Genomic DNA, 12,126 nt, shown 5'->3' on the forward strand with positions numbered 1-12,126 from the left:
CTTTAATTATAAAAGTCATCGTTTTATGAAGTAAGAACTATATAAATGCTTTTATTATTTAATGTCATACCACCCTCACAGAGTGGCATTTTCCACTTTAAATTTTTGACAGGACATTTTAGGCAACAAGTATCAAGAACCATCAGGGAAAAATAATGTAACATGCAACATATATTTCAAAATCACTCCTTCTTTTTATAAAATTGAGACAATCCAGAAAATGTTGCAATGCCATTTTCACAGTTCATCCAGAAGCACCATTTCTTTTTTCTTTTTTGTAAATTTTTAAAAATCTTTATTCACTTTTGAGAGATGGAGAGAGACAGAGCCTGAGTGGGGGAGGGGCAGAGGGGGGGTACACAGAATCCGACGCAGGCTCCTGGCTCTGAGCTACAGCACAGAGCCCAACATGGGCATGACCCCACTAGCCGTGAGATCATGACCTGAGCCCAAGTGGGACACTCAACTGACTGAGCCATCCAGGCACCCCAGAACCACCATTTCTTAACCAGTTAGCTTTGATACCTTCATTAGTCGTTAACATTTACTTAGACCCTGATAACTCTTTCTGTCATGATGTTTAGGTTTGCTATAATTGGTACATCAATCAACTTGTAACATTAAAAAAACAAACAGGAATAAAGTGAAATTTGCTTAGGCAAACAAGCCATAGGGTTATTTCAATCTAGAAGGATTGAATAAAGTATCTCTGATACTCTATTTAATCTGAATATAAAGTATCTAATAAATTTGGTTTAAAAGACATCATAAAAACCTGTAAGGCAAGCCTAATTTTTTTTTTCTTTTCAAACTTTTCTTCTTAGGCAAAAGAATGTTTCTTTTTTTTTCTCCTCATTCATTGCAGAGGAAAGTCTTTTTTAAAAAAAATGTGGGTTTCTCTTATCTCCTATCTTTCTTCAAGACTCCTTCTTGAAAACATTTCACAACAACATCTGAAATTCATTTCATGTTGTTATGTTCTATACAATCCCAATAATTTATCACAAATTCTATCTTAAAGCTTTATATATATAAATATATATAAATTTATATATATATATTATATATATATATAATATATATATATGCTGATTTATTTATTTTGAGAGACAGAGAGAAAGTAGAGGAGGGGCAGAGGGAGAGAGAATCCCAAGCAGTCTTCACATCCAGTGTGGAACCTGACACAAGCTCTTGACTTGGGATCATGACCTGAGCTAAAACCAACAGTCAGACCCTTAATTAATCTACTGAGGCACCCAGGATCCCCTATCTTATAATCTTTTTAAAGATCATTTGAAGGATTATCAGTTTTTCACACTTTAGAAAGAATGCTTTTAAAATAATTGCATACTGAGAAAGTGCCTCCCCTGCTTCTCCCCCCCTCACACGCACACTCTCACTTTCTAGCTCTCTAAAAAAAAAATTTTTAAATGTGCTTCCTTAGTGGCTTGTTGTCCTACTCAGAAAGACTATAATTCAGATTGTAGCCACAGGAATAATTTATTTGTCAGGGTTAAAGAATGGTTCCTAAATATATGGCTCTTAAAACAAATATTTAAGAGCATTGATTTACTGTATTATCTGTTCATATAAAAAATTTATGTTCTGAAAAGCAGAGTCCACTGGACAATCCAAGTAGCAGTAGATATAATAACAAAAAGTATTTCTTAGTTTGTGTTTCCACAGACTGTCAAAACCATACTTTCGGAAAGCTTCCATGCAAAGGGCAAATTTATCATTTCTATAATGAAGGTGATATGGACACCAAGTTCTGGATGTGTTTCAGGACGTAAACTCCTCAAGATCTTTTGGTGTCTCTTTCATGGCTGCCTTACTGCTGATATTTCATTAAAGATTAAACGCAACCTTATCTTTACAATAGCTAGCCCTCCAAGGTCCTGGAGACCTTGCATTTAACATGTACAAATTCCTTAGAGACTTACGCTATCCCTAACCTCCACTAACTAAAAGGCATATAATCAGTTGCTTCTCCCAGTCCCAGTGCAGCTCTTTCTTCTCAAGGTTCCTGTCCTTGTGCTATAATAAAAGCACCATTTTTCACTGAAAAAAAATTTTTTTCCCAAGCTGTTCAAATAAAGTTTGACAGGCTCATGGATTGAAACAGAATATTAAATTTTTCTTATAATGATAGGAATTCAAGAAATGACAAAAAAGATATGTATAATGAGGAGGAAAAGCATAATGATGATAAAGAGAATAATGTAGAGAAAGGGGTAATAATTGTAGAAGGAAAGTATTACAACATTTATTAAATAACTTAAAAAAAAACAGGATGAGATACTATCATCTGGCATAAGTTTTGAAAAATGCCTGCAGGCTTCATGTTAAAATAATAGTAATATTAAATATACCTATAATTATTAATGTTAATATTAATCTCATGGTCCTCTTTGACAATCTTGAGTTAATTGATTAAAGAAAGGGGTTATGGGGTACTGAGATCTTCCTTCCTTACCTTGTACATATCCAGCTGCTACAGAAGTAGTTCTGACTGAGGTTCATGTAATAGTTCTCTTATCTGAGAGTTCTTTTAGAGAAACACCCATTCAATCATTTCTTCTTTCCCTCAGAAAATATTTATTGAGCCTCTCTATATGCTAGGCACTGTGCTAAATGTTTTAGATCAAGTAAAAAGGACAGATTAGGACTCTGCCTTATAGATGAGATGAAATAAACGGTAAATCAAAAAAATGCATGAAATAATTATAGGTCAGATCAATGTCCAAAGGATATCCAAAGGCTGATGGGATGCAGAGTAATTCTACAGTGATCCATTCTAGAGATGTTGGTCCACCTTTTCTGATGAGGTGATTTCAGGTCTTGTGAGATGTAATACAAATACCGTAAGAAATATCCCACCCTGCAGAATGCTAAAGAGACAAAACAAAAAAGAAACAAAAATCACTTTGTCAAGATTAATAAGAAGAGAATAATATTTCTTGGAGAATAATAGGCTCCAAGAAAAGTGCCCTGTACCATAGAGTAATTAAACAACAACAAAAGGCCTGAGTGACTGAAGTCTGGCCAATAAGAAGGACAATGATATGGGATGGAATCAGTGAATGCAAATGGAAACATCTCAGGAAACTCATATCAGAGGTTTTTGGTCTTTATTCTGCCTGCAGTTATACTTGTAAGTAAAAAAATGACATAATATGATATCCATTTGTTAAGGATCACTCTGACATCTCTTTGGATAATGGATGGTCGGTGAACAAATATGTAGGCAGTGAGACCAGGCAGGAGAGAATTATCGAGAACCAAAAATAGATGACATTGGCTTAGGGAAAAAGGCAGCTATGGAGATGGAATGGTATAAACTTAAAATATGTAAGATAGGTGTAAGACTTTGGGATGAATTGGGAGAGGTAAGAAAAAGGACATAATCAAAGATGAATAACAGGATTGAGCATCAGTGCCAGTTTTTGAGATGGGAAGAATTGGGATAGGAAAAAAAATCTTATTTTGAAATGTGTGAGGAAAGAATATTAAAGTTTTCCATTTTGGACATTTTTGGAACTTAGAGATTGCTGATTGTCCCATGTTTTTATTCTCCTCTTTTTTTTTCTAAATTAATATAATCTCAATTTTTAGCTATGTATGTGGCCACTCGAAAGAAAAAAAACTATATCTTTCAAACTGATGTGACCATGCAATTTAGGATATAAGCATACATCAGGGGTTCAACATTGGGAGCCATAGAAGGAATGTGCTCTTATGATTCCTTTATCCCTCTCCTTCTAACTTGGCAGAGGCAGATTAAAACTGCCAAATACATTGACAGTTTGTCCACCAAGAAAAGAGCTCTATTTCCCCTTCCCTTGAGTCTGTGCTACATTCTAATACACTTCTTAAGTAACACTGATTATTCTGGCTCTTCAACCACACTTTGTTGGCAAAAATAGAAGAGTCATCATTTTATCATCATGAATGACTTTAGAAAATTTGGGGTTGTGGGGAAGAATTAATACTGAAATGGATTATAAGGTGAAAAGAAGGTGAGGAATATCAACGAACTATAAACCTTTGAGAAGTTTTACAATAAAGAGTGAGGGTGAAATGCTGAGACATCCAGAGGAGACATAAGAGTATGGAGGCAATGAAGACATGGGATATGGTGGGAAATGCTTCTTTTATAAGGCAATTAATCCAACAGAGAGAACCTTACAGATAAAACACAAAAGCCAGAATAAAATGGAAGAAAAAAATCTTAAAGAGTAGCCTTTGAGAAAAGAAAAGACAATCCTTCTACCAGATAATAGGAGGAAAATTAAAAAGGAGATTTTTAGGGGTTCCTGAGTGGCTCAGTTGTTGAGTGTCTGACTCTTGATTTTGGCTCAGGTCATGATCCCAGGGTTTCGGGATTGAGACCCACACTAGGCTTTGTACTGGGTGTGGAGCCTGTTTAAGATTGTCTCTCTCCCCCTCTGCCACTCCTCCACTCATTTACACACGCTCTATCCTCTCTCTTACAAAACTAAAACTAACTTTTTTTTTTTAAGTGGGAAGTTGAGGGAGGCATGTAGTTCAATGTGGCCTGGCACAGGGTGTACCTGATGGAATGATAGGAGTCACTTTACTGTTGTCAATGTGAGAATACAAAACTTATCCACTGTATACCACGCTTCTTTTTTATATTGTCCTATATTATTATTTACACATTCAATTTAGTCAATATCATCTTGAGAAATGATCACCGTACCCCCTAAGGATGTATTGTTCAATGAAAAAGAGCAAAGGGTATATATACATACACATTTTATATTTATATTATTTCTATAGGTATATATATATATATATGGAAAGAAGGGTAAATAGTAAAGCATGCATATATCTGTTCTTATATGAAAAAATACAAAAAGAATAAACTAGAAAACTATAAAATTATTATTATTTATTTTAAAGAGAGAGAGAGAGCATGAGCTGGGGAGAGGAGCAGAGGGGAGACAGAGAGAGAGAATGAACCATAAGCAGGCTCCATCCTCAGCATGATTCCATGACCCTGGGATCATGACCTGAGCCAAAATCAAGAGTTGGACACTCCACTGACTGAGCCACTCAGATGCCCCAGAAAACTATGAAATTATTATTAGCAAGGTATGACTGGGGAGAAGAGAATGGAGAGAGTGTTACACTTTTCTGAGTATATTTAGAGGCATGTTGATGTTTTACATATTCAAAAATCAAAAATAAGTCAACAACAATGGGAAGAAAAAAAGAACACAAACTGAAATAAATGAACCCAGCTATATGTCAAAACTAGAATATTACACCAAAAGGGTTAAAAAGCAAACCAAAGGTAAACAAAGTGGAAACAAAGTATAAGTTTTGAACACAGTGTGTGACTATATTCCCTTAGTCAAGAAGTGGGATATTGAGCTCTTTTAAAAAATTCTTTGTTGTAGTAGTATAGGTGTATTGATGAAGCAGTGATCAAATTATTACAGGTGGTTTGAAGTCAGGATCCTTACAATGAATGAAGGAAAATATAAATATGGCAGGGGCAGGGAAGGGAGGAAGAACCATGTTAAGGTGGATAGCAGTTGAAAGTACAAGTAGGAATTTATGTTAGGAATAGCGGTTTTATCTATTGCAAAGACCAAGAAGTAAAGAAATTCCGATGACTATGGGCATATGTAGACTCCACACACCTCTGTAACACTCCCTACGAAACAGTAAGCAGGAATCCTCAGAGAATTTACCAATTCATGGTATGGAACAGAGTAAGTTGAGTCTGGAATAATTTATTAGGACAGGAGGTAAAAATGTGCAGAAGGAAATGACGACCTGTTAAAAGAACACTTTCATCAGCTTGAAGGTGCTCCCGCCACCAAGTCCAGAACAAGATAAGCAGGGAGTAGTGAATTATAAACTACTGAGAAAAGAATATAAACACATGGATCCATACTGATAATCAATTAGTAAGTAAATAAAGGCAAGAAGGAAGAGAGGGATCTTTCTTAAATTGGAATGCTGATCAGGGGCGCCTGGGTGGTGCAGTCGGTTAAGCGTCCGACTGCAGCCAGGTCACGATCTCGCGGTCCGTGAGTTGGAGCCCCGCATCAGGCTCTGGGCTGATGGCTCAGAGCCGGGAGCCTGTTTCCGATTCTGTGTCTCCCTCTCTCTCTGCCCCTCCCCCGTTCATGCTCTGTCTCTCTCTGTCCCAAAAATAAATAAACGTTGAAAAAAAAAATTAAAAAAAAAAATTAGAATGCTGATCAATAAAGGTAGAGAAACTACAGGATTTATAAAATCATCATTTTGCATTCATCATTAAGAATATTTTTTTCCAATTAAATATTGAGGGGGATTTTAAGGAGGAGTAGAATTTTTCATGGTTTTAGAGGGTGTGTCTACAAATTGCTTACATGACAAAAAGGGAAACATGGTAACTCTACAGTGGAAAACCGAGGCAGTACTGTGATCTTTTGATCCAAATTGGTATCACCATTGAGGGACAGACAGACAAATGTGAACCTCCTAATAAGACTCCCTGAATAGGGCACAATATCTTCTATATAGAGTTTAGACATGGAATACAGAATCTGAATCTAAATATGAAGAAAATTTTCACAAACCCATTAAAACACACTATTAAGGAGAAAAGAGGATCTGTAGTCTTAAAAAAAAAAAAAAAAAAGAAGAGCTGAGGAAATGTTCCAGATTAATGGAAATAGGAAGCATGACAACCAATGGCAGTGTGTGATTTTGGATTTAGGATGAAAAAAAAAAAAACGCTAAAATTGAGTATTAGTGACAAACTGGAAAATGTAGAATACAAAACCTATAAAGTGAATCTGCATTAAACTCCCTGAAATTTTTAACTATACAGTGGTCATGAATGAATATTCTTATTCTTAGGAAATATACCCCAAAGCATTTAAGAGTAAAGCAGTAAGAAAAAAAAAGTAAAACAATACAGACATGTAGATATAGACAATGAAAATGTAGTTAAGGCAAATGTTAACAATTGATGAATCTGACTAAAGGTATACAAAAGTTCTTTGTATTATCTTGCAACTTGTCTGTATTTAAAATGATTTCCAAGTAAACAGTAAGAAGTGTAGTATCACATTTTTAATAATAGAGATTCTGTCATACTCTTCAGATACTTTGGACATCCAAACACTTATGAAGTGAACTCAAGAATGAATGAGTTTTAAAAGTACATTTGTACTGATAGTAACACTACTTCTATATTTTTGTTAATGTAATTTCTTTCATGCCCAAAATATAGCATGCTTTCATGAAAGACCAAGAAACTAGACTGATATTCATTTAGATAAAACACAAGACAGAAAACAGAAATAATTCCAATTATGGAAAGGAAACTATTTTGAGGAGGTTACTAAAATTATAGTCTGAGTTAAGGGAGGATATATCAATATCACTATGACATTTTCCAATGTTTCTCAGGCACACATGCCTAGATTAGTTATTTTAAAGCTAGAAATATATGTTTAACTCCTCAGAAGCTGTCGCTCTGAGTCTCCACTTGCCCTGACCCTAATATAACAAATTTACCACTGAAAGCAGATTTTACTTTGATTTCACAAAACAGGAAACACTATAAGCTTCCAGAGACATAAATTCTATAATCACACTTGTGTTAATATACAGGATGTTGTAGCATTCTCATTGGGTACTAAGTTCAACTTATGGATAGTTGGAGACAGACATCGTTAGGAAAGGGCTATTATAAGTAAATCAACGTTCACTACTGTGTCAATATCCTTTTATTATCTGCTGCATTGTTTATCCAGTGTATCAATGTTTGTTTATTTTTATTTATTTATTTTTTTAATGTATCAATGTTTAAATGTTCCCCATTTTTAAAAGTTTTTTCTTCTTCTTCTTCCCACTTCTCTGGCCCCCCCTCGCCCCCTCCACCTGGAAAAGGAGTTCTGGTAGATGATCTGCTTTTAAATGTGAATCAATAGATACTTAGTCTCTTATTTAACAAACAACAACAAAACCCCAAACCTACCTTATTGCAATTACGTTGTCATTATTTATAAATTACAAACAAATTAACCATATTGATCATCACTTATATAGGGTGTTTTTTGAAATTATATGTAATTTGTAAATTACAGAGCCTTGTGATAACAGTGTCTGAAAAAACTAGTGTTTCTTTCATTAAAATTTTCAGATGAATTTTCTTGCACTTTGCTATGGCCTTGCTGCTTTTGTCTTGTGTCCTGAAATGAGAGGTTTGGCCAACAACTAGAGGGGTTTTGCATATTTAAATGATATTATGCCTCCAAGTTGTTTCACACTAGGTGTTAATGAAGCCTTTGGAGGCTTGAAAATTGAAAGGGGAAAATGCCTACTTTAATTCTATGCAGCATTTTATTCTGTTAATTTGAAAAATATTTGGTTGACTAGGTTGGAAAAGGGTAATCTCAGAGGTCTCGCTCACAAATCCTGTGCAAATATAGGTGACTAATTTGAGTAGGGGAGAAAAAATAAGTGTGCAATATATATATATATTATTGAAAGAAGTTAACAGAAATTTCTTAGAATATCACTGACATGGGTATTTAACAAAATACATTCAAATATACCATGAAACCTGTCCAAAGTTTAGCATAATAGAATGATCACTGATGACATTGTGAGCTCTCTTGATGTTTACATCAGATGTGTGGGAACCAACATTTATTAAGCATCTATTGTGTGCCAGAACCTTAATAAAAATTTTAATTGTTTTCTTGATTTCTCATAACCAAATTATAAGCTATTTTTTCTTTCATTTTATACATGAAAAAATTATTTTGGGAGTTGAAGTAATATATGAATTCATATACCTCAAAGTTGGCAAAACCAGAATGTATGGTTTATTCAATTACTCTGGAGTTTTGTATGAACAAGATGTCTCTCTCTTGACGAACTGGCATGTTTCCTAGGAGAGTGCCGGAACTCCCGGTTATTTTGCTTTAGGCTTTCGTGTGTCAGGAAAACTGGGACTCAGTTCTACATATGGTTGTGCCTCTTGAAGCCCAGATGACCCACAGAACAGTCTGTATTTTTGTAAAATCGGAGTTTGAGTTCATTTCCATCTAGCTCCAAATTCCATATTTGTTAACGTGACAAATGTTTCTGCTAGAACAGGAGTCAGCAAAGACTCCTTACTCTGGTTAAGCCAGGTGGCTTGTGTGGGATCCCCTGTCTGAATATTTCAGGAGCCTGAGTCTATGAGGGTATGCATTTTCATTTGCTCCCTGGGGTCTAAGGGGGATCATTTGGAAGCAGGAATCTTCTTAGCAGCTGACATAATCAATTGGTTGTCCCAACTAATGAATCATTCATCTGAAGGAACATTACGGTGAGAAATAATTCAGATACAAATATAGAGACAGATACCAGATACAATCACCACTGCAAGTGAAAAGGTTGGGAGATGAGAATAGCAAATATAAGTTTGCACACTACTTGAATTGTAGTTGTAAGAATAAGACTTATTGGAGGAGGAAGCCCAAACCTGGCTCATAGTATAATTACTACTGTATTATTATTATTATTATTATTATTATTGTTACTACTTGTTGTAGGATGAATTATATCTCTAAAAAGATAAATTCAAATTCAATTCCTAACTCTGAGTACTTAAAAAGTTGATCTTATTTGGAAAGACACTATGTGTAGATATAATCAAATTGAGATAAGATCATAGTGGATTAGAGAGGACCTGGAAGAGAAAAAGAAAAAAAAATGAAGAATGTATAGTCATTGAAGATTATGGCATAGAGATAACCAGAATTCTGAATTCACACATTGTTTGTAAAAGTCTATAAAAAACATTTAGAGCATAATTTTTTTTTTGCTTGTTTCTGAGAAACTACTGTATTTATGGTAGTGAATCTAGAAAGCAGAGGGAAATCTGTACACACACACAAAAGATAAAGCCATGTGATGACAGAGGCAACTATTTGAGTGATATGTCCACACGCCATAATGCCAACCTTGGAATTCCCAGAAGCTAGGGAAAGGCAGGGAAGGATCTTCCCTAGACCCTTCAATGGGAGCCTGGCTCTGAGACATCTTGACTTCAAACCTCTAATCTCCAGAACTAAAAGCCAACACATTTCTTTTATCTTAAGCTACCCAGCCTGTGGTACTTTGCTGTGGAAGCCCTTTGAAACTAGGACATTATTCCTATCACCTTGGCTCTCTTACCACAATCTGAGAGGCTGAGGAATGATGTTGTTTCAATTCTGCATGCACGTACTGGGTTGAAAACTCAGTGATTCAACATTTCTTTGGTTCCATAGTGTTCCCCCAACCCCAAATCCAACTCCTCTGCTTTCCAGAAGCATTACTGTAAGAACAGTACTTCTCCAGAAGCCAGCAGAAATATTGTTTTAAAGGATCTTACAGACTTTTCCAAACAACATCTGTGTTGAGAATCTGGTTATATCTATGCTAAATCTAATATTTTCCCTATTTTGCTCTTTTGTTTTTTCGTATGCCATATTTACTCTATATCAACCAGAAAAGATTAAAGGCAAGATATTTAAAATTTAATAAGCAGATTTAAGACTGGGGCAAAAGAATAAGGAGAACAAGAATAGGATTATCAAATAAAGCCAGAACTGTGGTTGGGCCATACATTTCCTATTTTTAAAACCTGTGTTAAAATTAAAACCTGGTCAGTTACACAATTTAGAGCATTCAAACAATAAAACCAATCATTAAGTAGAACTGTTTCTGGCAATTTTTCTCAGGACCCTGTGTTATAAAGAACACAATAATTGACCATACTCTATAATAGTTTCAACATCCTATTTTATAGGGATATTTTTAATAATTATCTTCTATATAACTTGAGGGCTTTACCCAACCTCAGTACAGTGAAAACAATCACGGGTCAGTGTGACTTAACCCAGATGCCTAATTACTTTGCTATTTGATAAAATTGGTCATGCCCTTCAATGTCCAGCTTAAAGATTGCCATTTGCATTTTCATTGTCCCCTCAGTTCTGTATACAGTTTTTTTCTGTTTTTATTCTCTATTAATTCCTCTTTTTGACATTTAATTCAAGTCTCAGTATGTGTATTTAAATTGAAGGAAGTTGTCTTATTCCTATTGATATTCCCCCAACGTTTAGAGCAGGCCTTGCACAGAGATAAACACCTCGTTTCCATGTAACAGAAAATTCTTAGGCCATACAAGAATGGGACAGTGAGTAAAATCACTTGACTGTCACAACTTATCCTTGCTCTAAAACATAAATTTCCCCCTCTCAGATGAGCCACAGTGTTCTTTCTCAATTACTCTCAAGGATGAATTCACTTTTAGCCCTGTAACTGCAACCCAGAGAGCAGATCCGCTGTTAAAATTTCTTTGTCCATAACTGCTGGTGGGACTTTTTATTGATTGTTGTGCTTTATCTATCCCCACTTGCCTTCATTTTACAAAATATTGATGCTAACGTGGGTAATGAGGAACAACTTTCTCTCCTCAGTTATACTCTTTTGCCTGGACCCAAAGTTGTGATCTTAACTTTATACAAGAACCCTAATGATGAAAGATTTTATTTGACTCAAATTTGATTATGGTCTCTGCCCCCAAGGCTCTGGTGCTCTAAATAAAAGGTGGGCAAGAAGACAATCTGAGGATAAATGAATGTAACAGCAGGATTTGATTTATTGGTTTGGAATTCACATCTAACCATTGTCCCAAGGAATCAAATAGCCTAAGGTTTTGGATGAATGTGACAGTTCAGTTGCCATTCCCAACATTTACTTTTTATTATTCCTTTCTTACCTGTGCTGCCCACCCACTTGCTGTAAGCTTAGACTATTTTCTGATTTGTTTGGATTTCTAGTGGCTATTCAGTTTAGGACCTATGGTTGGAATTGTGTTGCACTAAATAAATGGATGTGCAAGAAAATACTGTATTCAGTTTGGAGGAAAAGAAGTTGATCTTACTGCAGAACTCATTTGGGGGTGCTAAAATGATGAGACATACATGGTGGCATGGAACAAGAGTCTTGGAACGTAAGAAAGTTCTCTAGTGGCCAGTGAAACAGATGAATTAGACCTAATTGTGCCATAAAATAATGGGTTTTAAATTCTCTAATTTTTAAGCAATTTCTGTT

The sequence above is a fragment of the Lynx rufus genome, unplaced genomic scaffold, assembly GCF_022079265.1.
Source record: "Lynx rufus isolate CCGP_SWC_20201006 ecotype Redwood Valley unplaced genomic scaffold, mLynRuf1.p SCAF_5, whole genome shotgun sequence".
Lineage (NCBI taxonomy): Eukaryota > Metazoa > Chordata > Mammalia > Carnivora > Felidae > Lynx > Lynx rufus.